The sequence below is a fragment of the Lithobates pipiens genome, unplaced genomic scaffold (genome assembly GCF_037356315.1).
Source record: "Lithobates pipiens isolate NorthernLeopardFrog02 unplaced genomic scaffold, aLitPip1_a1.2 Scaffold_27, whole genome shotgun sequence".
NCBI lineage: Eukaryota > Metazoa > Chordata > Amphibia > Anura > Ranidae > Lithobates > Lithobates pipiens.
In genome coordinates this window covers 121,177,815-121,193,627 of record NW_027507788.1, presented here as the reverse complement: position 1 = coordinate 121,193,627, position 15,813 = coordinate 121,177,815, and the positions used below count along the sequence as shown (strand labels likewise).

Below are 15,813 nucleotides of genomic sequence, written 5' to 3'. Positions count from 1 at the left end.
TTGACAGCCGCAGGAGCCAATGGCACCGCTGCTGTGTCTCAGCCAATCAGGAGGGAGAGTCTTGGATGGCTGAGGGACTCGTGGACATCGCTGGACAGAGATGGGGCTCAGGTAAGTATTAGGGGGTGCTGGGGAGGCTGCCACACACAGAAGGCTTTTTATCTAAATGCATAGAATGCATTCATATAAAAAAAAATTATTTTTACAATTCCTTAAACCCCTTAGATTCGACAGTGAGTATAACAAGCATGTGTTACTGCTTATATAGACAGATTTTACTGGGTTTAGTAACACTTTAATAGAATATTGATAAATAGGGGGGTTGGAAGTCAGCAAAAAAAAAAAAAGTGAACTTAGCCTTTAATCTTTTCCATGAGCAAAGATCTGTATACTAGCTGAACCATAAAAATCTATAGCATCAGTAACATGATCCAGACTTAGCTCTTTGTTGAATGTCTCATTCTTCCCATCTGTAAAGCGAGTATTGATGAACTATTTACAAAGACTTTTCCCGTACGCCAAAGACAAAGTGAAAAGTTTATAAATATCACGATTCTTTTAGCTCCATGCTTTATTATCCAGTTTGTCAGATGATTCAGCTGAAGGCCATCAACACTCGTGGAAAACATGTTTGTTTTGACATTCCCTTAGTAACGGTAATACAAGTAAGGAAAAGCTTTTCAAACCTTTCCTAGGACGCTATGTGCCCTCTCAGCACCAGTCTCTCTCCGCCACAAAATCCATCCTCCTGCTGTTTCTAATACATGGACAGCACTTGGCATTCATACAGAACACAAAATACTTGTGAATACCATAAAAGAATAATTATTTTCTAAGCACGCGCTTGCAGAATCACAGTCATACAAATGATGCTACGGATCAGGACCACAGTCTACTTTTTATTCTATAAAGATATCTATTTTTCTGTTTGATTTTCTCATTGAAAGAATATATCTTTAGCTTATTTGTGGAGGCCTGGATATTGTCTGTGAGCACCATTCACACGCTGCATTAAATATGGATTGCTCAGAGGCCGTGAATAGAACTTAAATACAGGTAACACAATAACACATTAGCAAAGCACAGACCCTCAAGATACTACTTTTTCTACTTTGTCTGTGAAATAAGTCTTTGTATATAAAGATAACTCGGAAAGGCTAAAGAGGTAGGAGCTATCGGTAAGAGAATATAACACAAAAACTGAGAATAAAAGCCTGGATTTCACTCAAACCACCTCAGGTATCAATCAAAATTTTATTAACTTGCTGGATTGACTAAAGCAATATTTATTATATAAAAATGTATAAAAAGAACGTATATCAAAATGGTACCGCACAACAGAAATTACACTCTTGCTAAAAGAGCTAAATAACCACCTTATTTATGTCAATATACCATTATAGCTGATCCAGCAAAAAATAGAAAAAATATAGAGAAAATATATAAAAACAAAAGAAAAACAATAGAAAAAAATATAGAAAAACAATAGAAAAAATATAGAGAAAATATCTAAAAACAAATGTAGAAAAAAACTCTTCTCTCTGACTCTGCCGAGTCCCTGTATAGGGGCATTAATCCAGTAGGCCTATTGGATTAATGCCCCCATACACAGACTCTGCAGAGTCAGGGGGAAGAGTTTTTTTCTATTGTTCTTTTTATATATTTTCTCTATATTTTTTCTATTTTTTGTTGGCTCAGGTATAATTGTATACTGACATAAATAAGGTGGTTATTTAGCTCTTTTAGCATGACTGTAATTTGTGTTGTGTGGTACTATTTTATTATAAGCCTTTTCATAAATTTTGATATAATAAATATCGCTTTAGTCAATCCAGCAAGTTAATGCTATTTTAATTAATACCAGAGGTGGTTTGAGCTAAATCAGGCGTTTTATTCTCAGTTTTTGTATAGGTAACACAATACATAGTGAAACCCAATTTCTTTTTTAACAAGTAAAATTAATTTTAAGAATTCTTATTTATGAAAGAGTACATTAGTGAGGTTAGAGGTTGCATTATCTGTTAAAACTTAAAGAAAAGCTAGAATAATAACAATTTGTGCATAGGCAGGCTCTTTATTGCAGAAGAGACATTGCGTACAAAATACACTTACCTGCCTGTTTACACTCTTTTGTAGAATGTACACTGAGCTGTGCACACCACAGTAAAATTGAGTTATGAATATTAATAATTCTGAATAATGTTCCCCTTGATAAACCAGTAGTATATTTGGGGTGTGTGAGCTCTCTCTTTCCCCAGGGTTTTGGCCTGGGGAGGCTGTGGGATGTGCAGCTATGTGACTAGTTCTTGGACCTAGGAGGCATTTGCATATGCTTGGTGCAAATGCTTGGAAGCAGAAGAAGCTTGCCTGTTCAGTACAGTCTTGCTGCTGGAGGCAGATCAGAGAACTTGACAGAGTACAGGAGTCTGGAAGAAGAAGTGAAGCCTGGGAAAAGGTACTAAAGTTGAGTCTACGGCTGGAGATCCCAAGGACAAAGAACTTGCGTGGAGCCTGGGAAAGCATTAGGAGGATCACTGGGACGGCTGTTGGTAATGGAGATGCTACTGCTTCTGAAAAATGTACAGGTCACTGGTTTCAGCTTAAAGGCTCTTTTTACTAGTACTGAGGTCTATGGGTGGAGTTTGTGAGCCTGCATAGCAGTAAGGATGTTCTGAATTTCCTAAGTAAAACCTTGGATTGCAAGCATAATTTGTTCCCGGAAACATGCTTGTAATCCAAAACACTCAAATATCAAAGCAAATTTTCCCATAAGAAATAGTGGAAACTCAGATGATCCATTCCACAACCATTTATTCATAAGTCCTTCAGTTTATAGTCCATATGAAAAGATTATAGCAATATGTTGTTTAAGTTGTGTAATTATAACATGTCCATCTACAAATGGAAGCCTCCACAAGGGTATTAGAAGCAAAATCCAGCAGGAGCTACAAAGTATAAAAGAGAAGAGAGGTGCCTCTAAGTGTAGCAATATGGTACATTTAATGAAGGTACAACATTTAGCAACTAAAACTAGACATGTGCATTCGTTTTCGTCCGAATGCATTTTGGTCCGAATTTCAGGTATTTTAATTTTAATTTTAACTAAAAATCCGACATAAATAAATGCTTTATTTTCATTTTCGTTGTTACAACAATTCGATATAGATAGGAGATTCGACGTGACTCTGACATTAACAATCTGTGTCTATTGAACCTGTGGTCGAATGTGCCTAACCTTACCTCTATTAGTCAAAGATTATATAGAGAAAAGATTCAACAGAGAGAAAATATTCGACATAGAGAGAAAAGATTCGACAGAGAGAAAAGATGACACCTGACACTGTTAAACTTAGAGCATTCATTCAACATGAACGACGGAGATTCGACAAAGCAACGAAAAACACACACGTTTATAATAATATTCCAGGGAGCATCGAAACTTTACAACACTGCAATCGTACATTTCCGGAGTCAAATGCTCCACCTATAGGCTATATAGAGTTTAGCAGCTCCGTCTAATCTTCTTTATACATTCGACAGACACCATAAGCCTTCAAAGACAGATTTGACCGTAATTCATGTGGACTTTAAGACGAATGCAATTTTTGAATGAAAAACAAAATGAAAAAAAACTAATTTCGGGAGTAACTAAATAAATTTATTTTTTGGACGAAAACAAAATTCTGAAACAAAATATTTCACTCTGCACATGTCTAACTAAAACAGGCACATCCAAGTATGCAGGCATCCGAGGTAAAGCTGTCCACATAGATCGTCCTCCGCACCTTTGGCTCTCACCGCTGTCAGTCTGCAATCATGACAGGCAAGACTACCCTGCAGTAGAGCAATCTGAAATCAAGGCTTGGAGCCTTCGTTCAGCGCAGAGTGGAAGGGATGATGTCCATGGTGGTACAGAGGACGGTCTATGTGGACAGCTTTACCCTAGATGCCTCCATACTTAGATGTTCCTGTTTTAATCATCAATCCCGTGAGTTGCTAAATGTTGTACCTTCATTTAATGTAACCATATTTCTACACTTAGAATGTGGCTCTCTTCTTTTTAAACCCAGTTATGACGTGACGCTACTTGTATATCAAGACATCGCTTGTTTATCAAGTCAAAATGTATTTTAAAAAATTGCTTGTCTTCCAAAACACTTTAGTGTACTCTCTTTCATATGTTGCTGTGAAGAATAACATTTCCAAAAAGTCCAAAAAATGACTGGTCCCCTATTGTTACACATCCCCCACTTATCAGCCATGGACTCAACCCTCAGAAAGTGCTAGCCCACCCTGTCTCTGGGGGTACTCTACATGGTTCCAAGAGACAGAGGGCGCTAAAAAAAAATTCCAGAGGTTGTGGGGGGGGGGGGGGTGCTAAAAAAACTTATTTACATGTCCAAGCACAAAAAGGCAGGACAGGGGAATGCCATCGCCAGGATTTTTTTTGGACAGTATTCAGGAGCTATGTGAATAGCCTACAGCTATGGCAAGTGCATTATTCCATTTTGGTCAATGCTGCAGTTTGTTCTTATCAATTTATCCCCATTAAAGCTCCTTTCCCCAGGTTCTTCCAGATGCCGGTCTTTGACCATTTTGATTGGCCGGCGTGGGATGACATTACTCCTGCACATGCGCAGGAATACAATCATACCAACACACTGGCAGTGTGCTGGCATGTAAACTGAGCTGCGCAAATGGCTACAGCCACTGACTGAAATTTTTATTTAAGCTTATCTGTTGGACAGAAGTTGATCTAGCTATCTAGCTATCATTTTCTGTTGAACAGGGATGGACACATTTTGATCCATCTATGGCTAGCTTTAGGCAGGAAGTGTTTTACTGGCTTGAACACCAGGTGAGAAAAAAGGGGGAACAAACCTAATACAACTATCTGGATTAAGGATTGATAAGCTGCAGTTTACTACATTTTTGTTTTGGGGTTCTATACTGCTTTAACTGACAAAAATTACAGGTGTAATTGAAACATGTTGATCCAGTGCAGAGGCCGTATTCCTCCCCACCAGTATGTTTATTTTATTACAGGTACTTACTACTTACAGTGCCTTGGGATTTTTTATGATAGAACAACACAAAGTGGCAAATAACTCTGAAGTGAAAGGAAAATTATAAATGGTTTTCACATTTTTCTTTTACATATAAATATCTGAAAAGTATGGCGTGCATTTGTATTCAGCCCCCTTTACTCTGATACTCCTAAGTCTAGTGGAACCAATTGCTTCAGAAAGCAGGGTTAGGTGATAAAAAAAATATCCCAAGCTTTGAACATCTCAGAGCACTGTTCAATCCGTCATCTGAAAATGGAAAGCGTATGGCACAACTGCAAACTTACCATGGCTGTCCACCTAAACGTACAGGCCGGGCAAGGAGAGCATTAATCAGAGAAGCAGCCAAGAGGCCCATGGTAATTCTGGAGGAGCTGCAGAGATCCACAGCTCAGGTTAGAGAATCTGTCCACAGGACAACTATTAGTCGTGCACTTCACAAATCTGGCCTTTATGGAAGAGTGGCAAGTAGAAAGCCATTGTTGAAAGAAAGCCATAAGAAGTTCCATTTGCAGTTTTGCAAGAAGCCTTGTGGGGGACACAGCAAACACGGGAAGAAGGTGCTCTGATCAGATGAGATCAAAATGGAACCTTTTGGCCTAAAAGCAAAATGCTATGTGTAGCGGAAAACTAACACTGCACATCACCCTGAACACACCATCACCACGTGAAACATGGTGGTGGCAGCATCATGTTGTGTTGATGCTTTTCTTCAGCAGGGACAAGGAAGCTGGTCAGAGTTGATGGGGAGATGGATGGAGCCAAATACAGGGCAATCTTAGAAGAAAACCTGTTAGAGTCTGCAAAAGACTTGGTTTCGATCAAAGCATATTCATGTGTTAGAATGTCAAAGTTCAAACCTAAATCCAATTGAGGATGTGTGGCAAGACTTGAAAATTGCTGTTCACAGACACGCTCCATCCAATCTGACAGAACTTGAGCTAATTTTCAAAGAAGAATGGGCAAAAATATCACTCTAGATGTGCAAAGATGGTAGAGGCATACCCAAAAAGACTTGCAGCTGTAATTGCACGCCGCATTTTCCAGATATTTTTTTGTAAAAAGTTTTGAAAATCATTTATCATTTTCCTTCCACTTCACAATTATGTGCCACTTTGTGTTGGTCTATCACATAAAATCCCAATAAAATACATTTACGTTTTTTGTTGTAACATCACAAAATGTGGAAAATGTCAAGGGGTATGAATACTTTTTCAAGGCATTGTATATAGCGCTGTCAATTTACACACCACTTCACATATATATTGCACATTCACATCAGTCCCTACCCTCAAGGAACTTACATTCTAAGGTCTTTAACTCGCATACAATTTTTGATAGGGTCCAATTAGCCTACCGGCATGTCTTTGGAGTGTGGGAGGAAACCAGAGTAACCAGAGGAAACCCATGCGGTCACAGGGAATATATGCAAATTCCAGGTAGGTAGTGTCGTGGTTGGAATTCAAACCGACAAACCTTGTGCTGCTTGGTGGAAATGCTAACCACTTAGCTACTGTGCTGCCCCACAATGAAGCAATCCATATGCACTTGGACTCTTTAGAGGCTGCTTGATACAGGAACACTATTCAAATGATCTGATCACGATAACTGCATGTATAACCTCAGAGTACTTCCACTAATAATTGAACTGTGAGAAGCACAATCATATTATGCCTGGAATTAATAGCCTGTCAAAGGATTACATGGATATTGGAACACTGTTAAAAAAAGCCAAGTAACCGTGGTTATAGTCCTTTCATGCCTGATGTGCTGAAAATGGTGCATTGGAGGTGCTAATAATTTAGGCGATTTATGCATTAGATCTATTCCACACTGTCACCCTTTAGTGGAGTGTTGCATGATATTTGAAAATAGGAGAGATGACATTTAAGGAAGATGATATGCATGTTTGTAGGAAACTGGCAGATATCGCCTTAATGAAAAAGGAGATTCTGCTTAAAGATTTCATTTATATTTAAGTATCATGCACAAATTTGCAGCCTTCCAGTCATGACCTGCCCCTATACATGGAACCAATAATGTTTTAATGGACCTTATTGTTGTAGTGCTACCCCACAGGGGCTGCTTGATTGATTTGGTTCTCTGTTCTTTGTCTTGACTCTGTGAATAACCTTAGCCCTTCTGATACACCTGGTTGAATGAAAATGATGCAAGCACTTATGTAGCACTAACCCCTCACCAGCCGCTGGTGAATATGGTTATCTCCCACCCTGCACAGCCAGGCACATGGATTTTCCACTCTCTGGAGACAGGAATCAGTCCTTGCAGCTTTATTTCATTTTTTTATTTAAGGGTATTAAACGTGGATGGGGTAAGGGTTGTTATGGGATGGCCATTTGATCAGCAAAGAAACTCTTGAGGGACTCAACTATATGCATCCAGTATTTACACTAATCCTCTTCTAGCTCCAGCGCAGACTTGCTTGTAGAACTTAATCTCCCAGGACCAACTAGCACTGACAGGACAGCACTTTCACTAGCCCTCCTGACCTCTTCTCCACAGTCCTCCAGACTGAGTCTGCATCCATTCCAGACTGCTTGCACCCAGTCCCTTCAGGCATGCCTCTCAGTCTCCTGACTGTAACAGTTACCAGCTCTCTTGGCTGCCTTCCTTCCTGGAGATTTGCCTTCCAGTGTCCTCCCGCCGTCTTCTCCATGCTTCCGTGCCGCCTGGTCAGGATCCCTCCGTGTGTCATTAAAAGGGGTGCCTGAGTTCGCCCCCCCAGACTGGAGAGTTACTCTCAAAGGCTTCTGACAGCCTAACACTCCATCTCTATCTTCTACCTGAACTCCACTGCCAGCTGGGCTGTCTCTAAGTATTTGAGGGGGCCTGCCCCCTGCCAACCCATCTGTTGGGGGTTGGTCAGGGCCCTCCAAACAGCCCCTCCTAGACCCCTCCCAACTGCTTCTTGAACCTTCTCCAAGTTTCCAGCAAGCAGGGGAAGTCACCAGAGATACTGCTGCTGGACCATCCAGCTCTCCCTGAGTCACTCAAAACCCTGACCCAGAAAAAAACACACAGGCTTGGCTGCCAGTCAAGTCTAAATTTACTTACACAAACAAAAAATCCTATCACTAGCACTCTAGCCACGCTAGGGGGTGCTACACTTATGATAACACAAATATACTGTACCTTTAGCTCGGCTGTAAAATAGAAATCGGGAAATAGACAAAAGACCATTTAGTGGTAAATTAACTTATTAACTTATTAAATGTATTGGTACGGGATGGAGTAAACAGCAGTATAAACATAAATAAGCAAACAGAGAGTAGATTCAGACACAGTCTGTGAGACAGTATAATTACTAAGCCACAGTAACTTAGAATGGAGTTCTGGGCCGCTACACTGAAATCTATTTATTAGTCAGCAAAGTCAGCAATAACAGTGCATATAGGCATTAACTGTACTGTAGATAAGAATACAAAACCTGGTTTTGAGTGCACTCTAAGAGAATGGCTAGGGCAGGGGTGCCCAACCTTTTCAAGAGCGAGGACCGCTTAATTGACTTGGTAACTAGTCACGGGCCACAATGAGCAGAGCGGGTGGTTGACAGGTTCGTGTTCACTCTGTATATGTAGTGCAGACACTGACACAGACCGCTCTACTCTATGGGCCCTCCAATCCAATTGGATCGAAGAGGACAGATCCCTTTTGTTTTTTTTAAAAGATCGGTTTGGAGGTAGGTGGGTGTAAAAGAAAAATAAGTCGGTTTACATCTGCAGCTCCATAGAGGTAAATGAAGGCTCCGATTGGGTCCGAACGATTGTGTGAAAGGGACCTGAGGCTGCTTTCACACTGATGCGCTGCATGTTGCGGTTTACCCTTATCGCAGGTGCAGCGCAGTGCACCTGTGGCTTTCCTGTGGGTTAGCTACACTTTGCCATAGACTTCTATTATATTCTGCAGGTGTAGTGCACCAAACTCGCAGGTAATAGAAGTCTATGGCTCAGTGCAGGTAACCCGCAGGTCCACTCCACTGCACCTGAGGATCCGTTTGAAAGCAGCCCAGTAACCATTGCAGAACAGATATGCACGTATATACACTGTGATTTTAGTAATTAATGTACCTTTAATAACAGTCTTCCATTCGGGTGTCCCAGGCAAAGTGCATTTGTTATAACTCCGCCTGGAGGTAGGGCGCTATACAGAAAGCATTGGTTTATGCGACTCTGTTCGACAGCCGCTTGCTTCCTCTACATCCGGCTTCATTTACAACACTGATGCTCTGGGGTGGCTGGTCGGTAAACTTGTGGTCCGGGCTTGCCGACCAGTCATCCATATTGCCAACCGGGAGGTTTCGGGCCACATCAAAAGGCTCCACTTGACACATATGGCCCCCAGGCCACTAGTTTGGCACCCCTGGGCTAGGGTGTGGTGCAATGTCCCCTGACAGGTACCTCTTAATATAAGTAATATGCAAAGGAATCCATGGAGCAGCTATGGAAGCACCAGCCCTTAGTCCTATCTCTTTAGATGGCTAGCGTTGGGGCCCAGTATTCCCAATGGTTCACATGGATAAAGTCCCAGTAAAATCTGCAGGCACCGAGCAAGGCTACTAGATGGATGTGGGCAGGGTCATCTGCGCCTGTGCACGTGGAGAGTACCGAGCACATAGCATGGACCTCTCACTTAACTCTTTCCTTCCCTTACCTCATGACCAGGCCATAGATCTCTGTAACACATGTTAGTATCCGGTTATTAATGGATACCGAACACTAGGGAGGGGACAGAGTACCGACCCCCTTGCTGCCGGAGGTCCTGTCACCTTTACCAGGTACCTTGCTGCTTGTAGCTTGTTCCTTCACTTGCATATATAAATAAACTTGTGCTGTGGAAAAAAATATATACAAAAATGCAAAAATACTGTAGCTGCTGTACACAAAGTGTTCAACACTTGCAAATAAGTGACATGAATAAATACAGCACTCACAACTATGCACAGACTATACACTTAGTGCAAATGATAACAAAACGTCCATAATTTAAAGTGCTCTTGTGCTCCAAGCTTGTTAAAAGTGCTGACGTGCTCCAAAAGAAGTCATGCTGTGATGTGACACACAGCCCACATGTATCCCTACTCACCAAAATTCATGGACCTCCAGCTTTTCAGTCTGGAGGTAAAATTAGCATGGTAGGGAATGGTGGGTTATGAATATCCAGCAATCAAACTCCTTGGTATAAGAGCTCCTCTTATCAGTTTGGTTGCCCTTCTCTGCACTTTCCCCAGTTCCCCAATATCCTTTTTGAGAACTGGTGCCCAAAACTGAACTGCATATTCCAGATGAGGTCTTACTAATGAATTGAACAGGGGCAAAATAATATCTCTCTCTCTGGAGTCCATACCTCTCTTAATACAAGAAACGACTTTGCTCGCTTTGGAAACAGCAGCTTGGCATTCCATGCTATTGTTGAGCTTATGATCTACCAAAATCCCCAGATCCTTCTCCACCACGGATTCCCCCAGTTGTACTCCCCCTAGCATGTATGATGCATGCATATTCTTAGCCCCCAAGTGCATATCTTTACATTTCTCAACATTAAACCTCATCTGCCACATAGTAGCCCAATTAGACAGAGCATTGAGTTTGGCTTGTAAATTGGAGACATCCTGTAAGGACGTTATTCCACTGCATAGCTTGGTGTCATCTGCAAACACGGAAATGTTACTTTTGACCCAGACCCAATATCATTTATAAAGATATTAAAAAGTAAGGGTCCCAGCACTGAAACTTGGGGTACACCACTGATAACCTTAGACCATTCAGAGTAAGAATCATTAACCACTACTGAATTCTGTCTTTTAGCCAGTTTTCTATCCATTTACTAACTGATATTTTCAGGCCTGTAGACTATACATTACACATGAGCCGCGTGTGGGGAACTGTGTTGAACGCTTTTGCAAAATAAAAGTATACCACGTCCACAGCCACCCCTCTGTCCAAGGTTTTACTTACTTCTTAATAAAAAGAAATCAGGTTTGTTTGACAACTTCTGTCTTTCATGAATCCATGCTGTCCGTTGTTTAAAATGTTTTTTTTAAATGTAGCAGCAGAATTAAATACACCAAAGAGAAAACATTTTTACATACTAAGTTTTACAAACTAAGTTTAACATAAGTTAAAGCAGTTGTATACCCGCTGATTTTTTTTTTTTTAACTCACCTGCAAAGGAAATGGCATAACGAGCTAGTATGCACCGCATACTAGATCATTATGAAATACTTACCTTAGAATGAGGCCCCGACATCTGGCCCGATCCACACCAAGGGAGCTGGCATGTTCCCTCTGCGTTTCTTCCGGAGCCGCGATATCATCACTCCTGCACATGCGCACGGGAGATTTCTTCACGGCAGGGTCCGGCGTCTGCCGGACTTTCAGCCGAGAATCCCCTGTGCACATTGCGAGGCGAATATCTCCTGAACAGCACAGGTTTAGGAGATATTTTTTTTATTTACAGGTAAGCCTTATTATAGGCTTTTCTGTAGGTAAAAGTACCTAAATTGACTATACAACCACTTTAAAAGGGTATTAGACTTAAAAACAAAGATTTATTTTATTGCAGTTCCCAGTTCTTAGACTTGATGGCTGCATTTGCTTTCTTTTATTTTTTTTACCTGATGATCTTGCTAGTAAGTCTGTTGTTTTTTTAAAAGAAAAAGTTGTCCTAAAAATTGTATTAGTTACAGGGATGAGACAAACCATTTACTACTGACAGGGGTGCTGCAGGAGAGAACACATGGCACACAATGTTGTGTCGGACAGAAGCAGGGGGTGTCACTTACTGGTGTAATAACTCAGAACACTTCAGGGGTGAATGGTAAGGACTTCTGCAGAACTGCTGACTCCACCATAGGTTGAAACTGTCACTCTACCCTTTGTTTTTTGGGCTTAGGCTTTTCTCTGACACATGAATCCACTGCAATAAAGAGGACATGCAATAAATAGGACCCTGAGTCTTCATCTCTTTTTCAGGTCCGTAGGGTTCTTTTTAGACACTTAATTTGTTAGGAGCCTCTTCTATTTGATCAGATGCTTGTACACTGCAGCATGGGGTGCACACTATCTGGTGAAGAGTCAAATCCCCTGGCAACAGGAGTTAGGACTTATTTTACCAGATCCAAATTTGTCCCCATGAGCAAAGAACTACTTGTGGCTCCTGGTGGTCGAAAACTTACATGTGTGTGGAGGGTCTCTGGCTCTGCCTACCCAACGACTAGAGGATCAAATGAACCATTTGTGCACCTGAAGCACAGAGAGCTTCTACCTAAATAGGCACTACAGACAAGGGCCTATCAGCTTGACAAGGGCTTTAGAAGATGCATTTGGAGTAACAGGTCTGGCTGATTACAAGCCACCTTTTTCTATGCTATTCAAATCGATGCTTCCTACGTTGTTTTGTAGGTTGCCAGACATCCCTCTCAAACAGTGTATTTCAATACAGAAAATATATCTTTACCAATCCTTTGAGGTGTCAGGTGAGGCTCTTCATAAAGGCTCAGGCCTCCGCCTCTTTTCTCTTGCATCACATCTGGAGCTGAAGTTAGCTGAGGTTATTGGCACCTACCTTGAATTTTCAGCCAAAAGCTTAGCTAATCTGGCACCCAACTGACTCTTTCACTCATGGTTCTCTGAAAGCTGAGCTTGTCTGGCACCCTCTGCATCTTTTGTCAGCCCTCAATTGTCTTCTCACTGGTAGTGACCTACACCTCCACAATTATAACAGACCATGGTACCTGGTGACTTTTTAACTGGTATGGCTTGTGACATCTCTCCGAGTTGCACCTTGACCATTGTAGCCAGCAGAGTTAACTAACACCTCTACCACTTGAGATATCTGGGTCTTCAGTGTAGCTATTTCTGCATGGATGTCAATTGTACCTGTCAGTCCATCTCCAAGAGACAGTTCCTAGTTTTGCATATACTGCAGTGATTACTGATTATGAGTCCATATTGATTGCGCAAAAGGGGTCAAAAGGAATCTACTTGTAAGGCCGCCGCCCTGAGTAGCTGCTTGATTTGTTGGGTCTTCCTGTCTGTCTTCCAATAAATACCCTTCCCTGTACCTGACTCTGAGAACTCTGACACCCCTAGAAACATTTCAATGGGCCTTTTTGTAAAAGGCAAAGCCCTAGAAAGGAAAGGGTAGGTTAAACAAGGAGAACAACAGAAGAGCAAAGATAGTTTCATGTGTGGCTCCAATTGCAAAAATTACGCTATTCATTCCCCACAGTCACTTGTGAAATGGCCCAGCCATAACGCAATAAGCAGGCGCAAAGGAATGATGTTACCACACTATTAGCCAATGTAATTAAAACACCATCTCAGTCCTGCTGGCACTAGGGCCCTTATGGTGGCATGCTTTTTCCCTGGTGGAAGTGTTTGTAAATCCTAGGAAAAGGTTACAAAGGTCAAGGCCTAATCTCCATGGGGCAGTTTTAAAAACAGCAACAGGGCAGTAACAATACAGGGTGGCCCAATATGCCTCTCAACACTGACAAAGATTCTAATGCCTCCTCTGAAACAACCAAATAGTGGAACGGCCAGACACTAGACTATTCAGACACTGGAACAGCTGGACACTGGAACACTCTAGAACAGTAGTACAGTCTCTCTTTCCCAGTGGCGTCGCTAGAGGGGTGCAGGGGGTGCGGACCGCACCTGGGTTACACCCACCAGAGGGGTGGCAACCATCAGCAGGGGCACCACTAACACTGCACTAGCGTCCGCATATCCCACTGACTCACCGGCTGTCTGGGTTGCCCCTGTCCCACACAGCAGAATGGACTGAAGCCAAAGCCACCTTCCCTTCCCCCTCCTCAGCTGTTTACATTTATACAGAACAGAGGAGGGACACTACTGTGCATGCCAAGCTAAGGTCTGTACTGTACTCTATTGTAGATGGACAAAGGAGGGGCACAGAGTGTGTACTGATTGAAGGGGATCTGTACTGAGGGAGGGGGATCTGTACTGAGTGAAGAGGGTCTGTACTGAGGGGGGTCTGGACTGAGAGAGGGGAAGTCTGTACTTAGTGGTGGGGGGTCTGGATTGAGGGAGGGGGGTCTGTACTTAGTGAAGGGGGGCCGGTACTGAGGGAGGGGGTTCTATATTGAGGGAAGGTGGTCTTTACTGAGGAGGGACTATATTTAGTGGAGAGGGGGTCTGTACTAAGGGAGGGGGTCTGTACTTAGTGGAAGGGGGTCTGTTCTGAGGGAGGGGGGTCTATTCTTAGTGGAGAGGGGGGCTCTGTACTGAGGGGGGACTATACTCGGTGGAGGTGGGGGTGACACCATGTTTTACCGCACCAGGTGACACCAACCCTAGTGACGCCACTGCTCTTCCCTCTAGTCACTGCAGGCAGCAGCTTTCAGCACAGCAGCAGCCTGCTCCCCGCATGCAGCTTAGCAGCCATGTGGTCTAATTATTAGTTTGCTACAATATATTACATTTTGATTTTGGGTTTATTACAACTTTAAACTGCCAGTAAATGGCAGCTTCCTTCCATTTAAAAACAAAAAATCCAAAGATTCCCTTCATCTATACTAGACCCTTATCTTACATAAGGGTTAGGCATAGGTATTAATGAGGGACCCCACAAAAAAACATACATAGTTGGCCCTTATCCTCAATGAGGGTCTGGTATGAATGCGAAAAAAAATGCGAATAGAAAATAATAACCCCCGTGGGGGTCCCTCAAAATTCTTTATAGGCAAATTCGGGCTCTGGATTTTGGAAATGTATGGATTTTGGAAATGTAGAATTTGGCTGCAATGGATGAGTGCCATCATCCCTAATAAATGAGCTGGCTGTGTGTTGTCTATCTCTTTGAAGCTCATACAGGTGTGAACTGACTGACCACCTGGCTTCATCACCAAGCAACTGACTATCTTCAGTCTGGACTATTTTGGTGCAGTGATTTTCTGCACTATTCAGTTGTCCCACTGATCCAAGTTCCCATTTGGGGTTACATCCATCTTCTATCATCACACAGTCCACGTCTCTTCAGACCGCATCCTGGGGGAATCTCTGCGGGCTTGTGTTCACATTGGCCTGGGTGTCAGGAAGTAACAAAGCATGGCCCACTGATGCATGTTCTTAAGCTTCAGGATATGATGTATCACTCAAAATTTTTGGAAAATTGTATGTACTGTATATTGAAGACACCTCTGAAGAAGGAGCCCTGAAACATGTTAGTGTCTGTATCCAATCTTTCCAATATTCATGTATGGTTGTCATGCACCATTTTCACTTGATGTTTTGTATATGTACAGTTTGTAATAAAATTTGATATTTTTATAATTTCCCCACCCCTTGAGGAATTTCTACATTTCCTGGTATGGATTTTGGGAGAGAACTTAAAGTAAAAATTATATCTGACCCTTATCTGAGCAAACAAAGGGGACAAGTGTACACATGTGTCTGAAGGGGGATAATTCTGGCAAAGCACCTTTTCCCCATATTGAGGAAGACAAGAGCCTTTGCCCCAAAACTCTGGCTTAATGGTTTTGGGGATGTATGGGTAGGTGGCTTATAAGAATCTTAAAACCTCTTTTTAAAAAAGGGGGGCCACCAGATGCCACCCTCCCAGGTACTTATTTACAAAAACCAAGTGTAAATTATGACACACCAAATGATAATGACACACTATCCTTGCCTTTATCCTGTAAGATAAACTTCCAGCCGAAGTTACTTTACTATGGCCTAGGGCCTTGTGTTTAGCCTGCAAACGA

General features: G+C 42.1%; 1 long non-coding RNA gene across 1 annotated transcript in view; it reads left to right on the top strand.

Moving 5' to 3' along the window:
• Positions 1-2,308: 2,308 nt before the first annotated feature.
• The window catches only part of LOC143933219 (uncharacterized), a 120,801-nt gene continuing 107,296 nt past the window's right edge, over positions 2,309-15,813 (top strand). The window contains exon 1 of the long non-coding RNA XR_013263054.1: positions 2,309-2,549. This is a non-coding gene — a long non-coding RNA (uncharacterized LOC143933219). The remainder of the gene's footprint in view (positions 2,550-15,813) is intronic.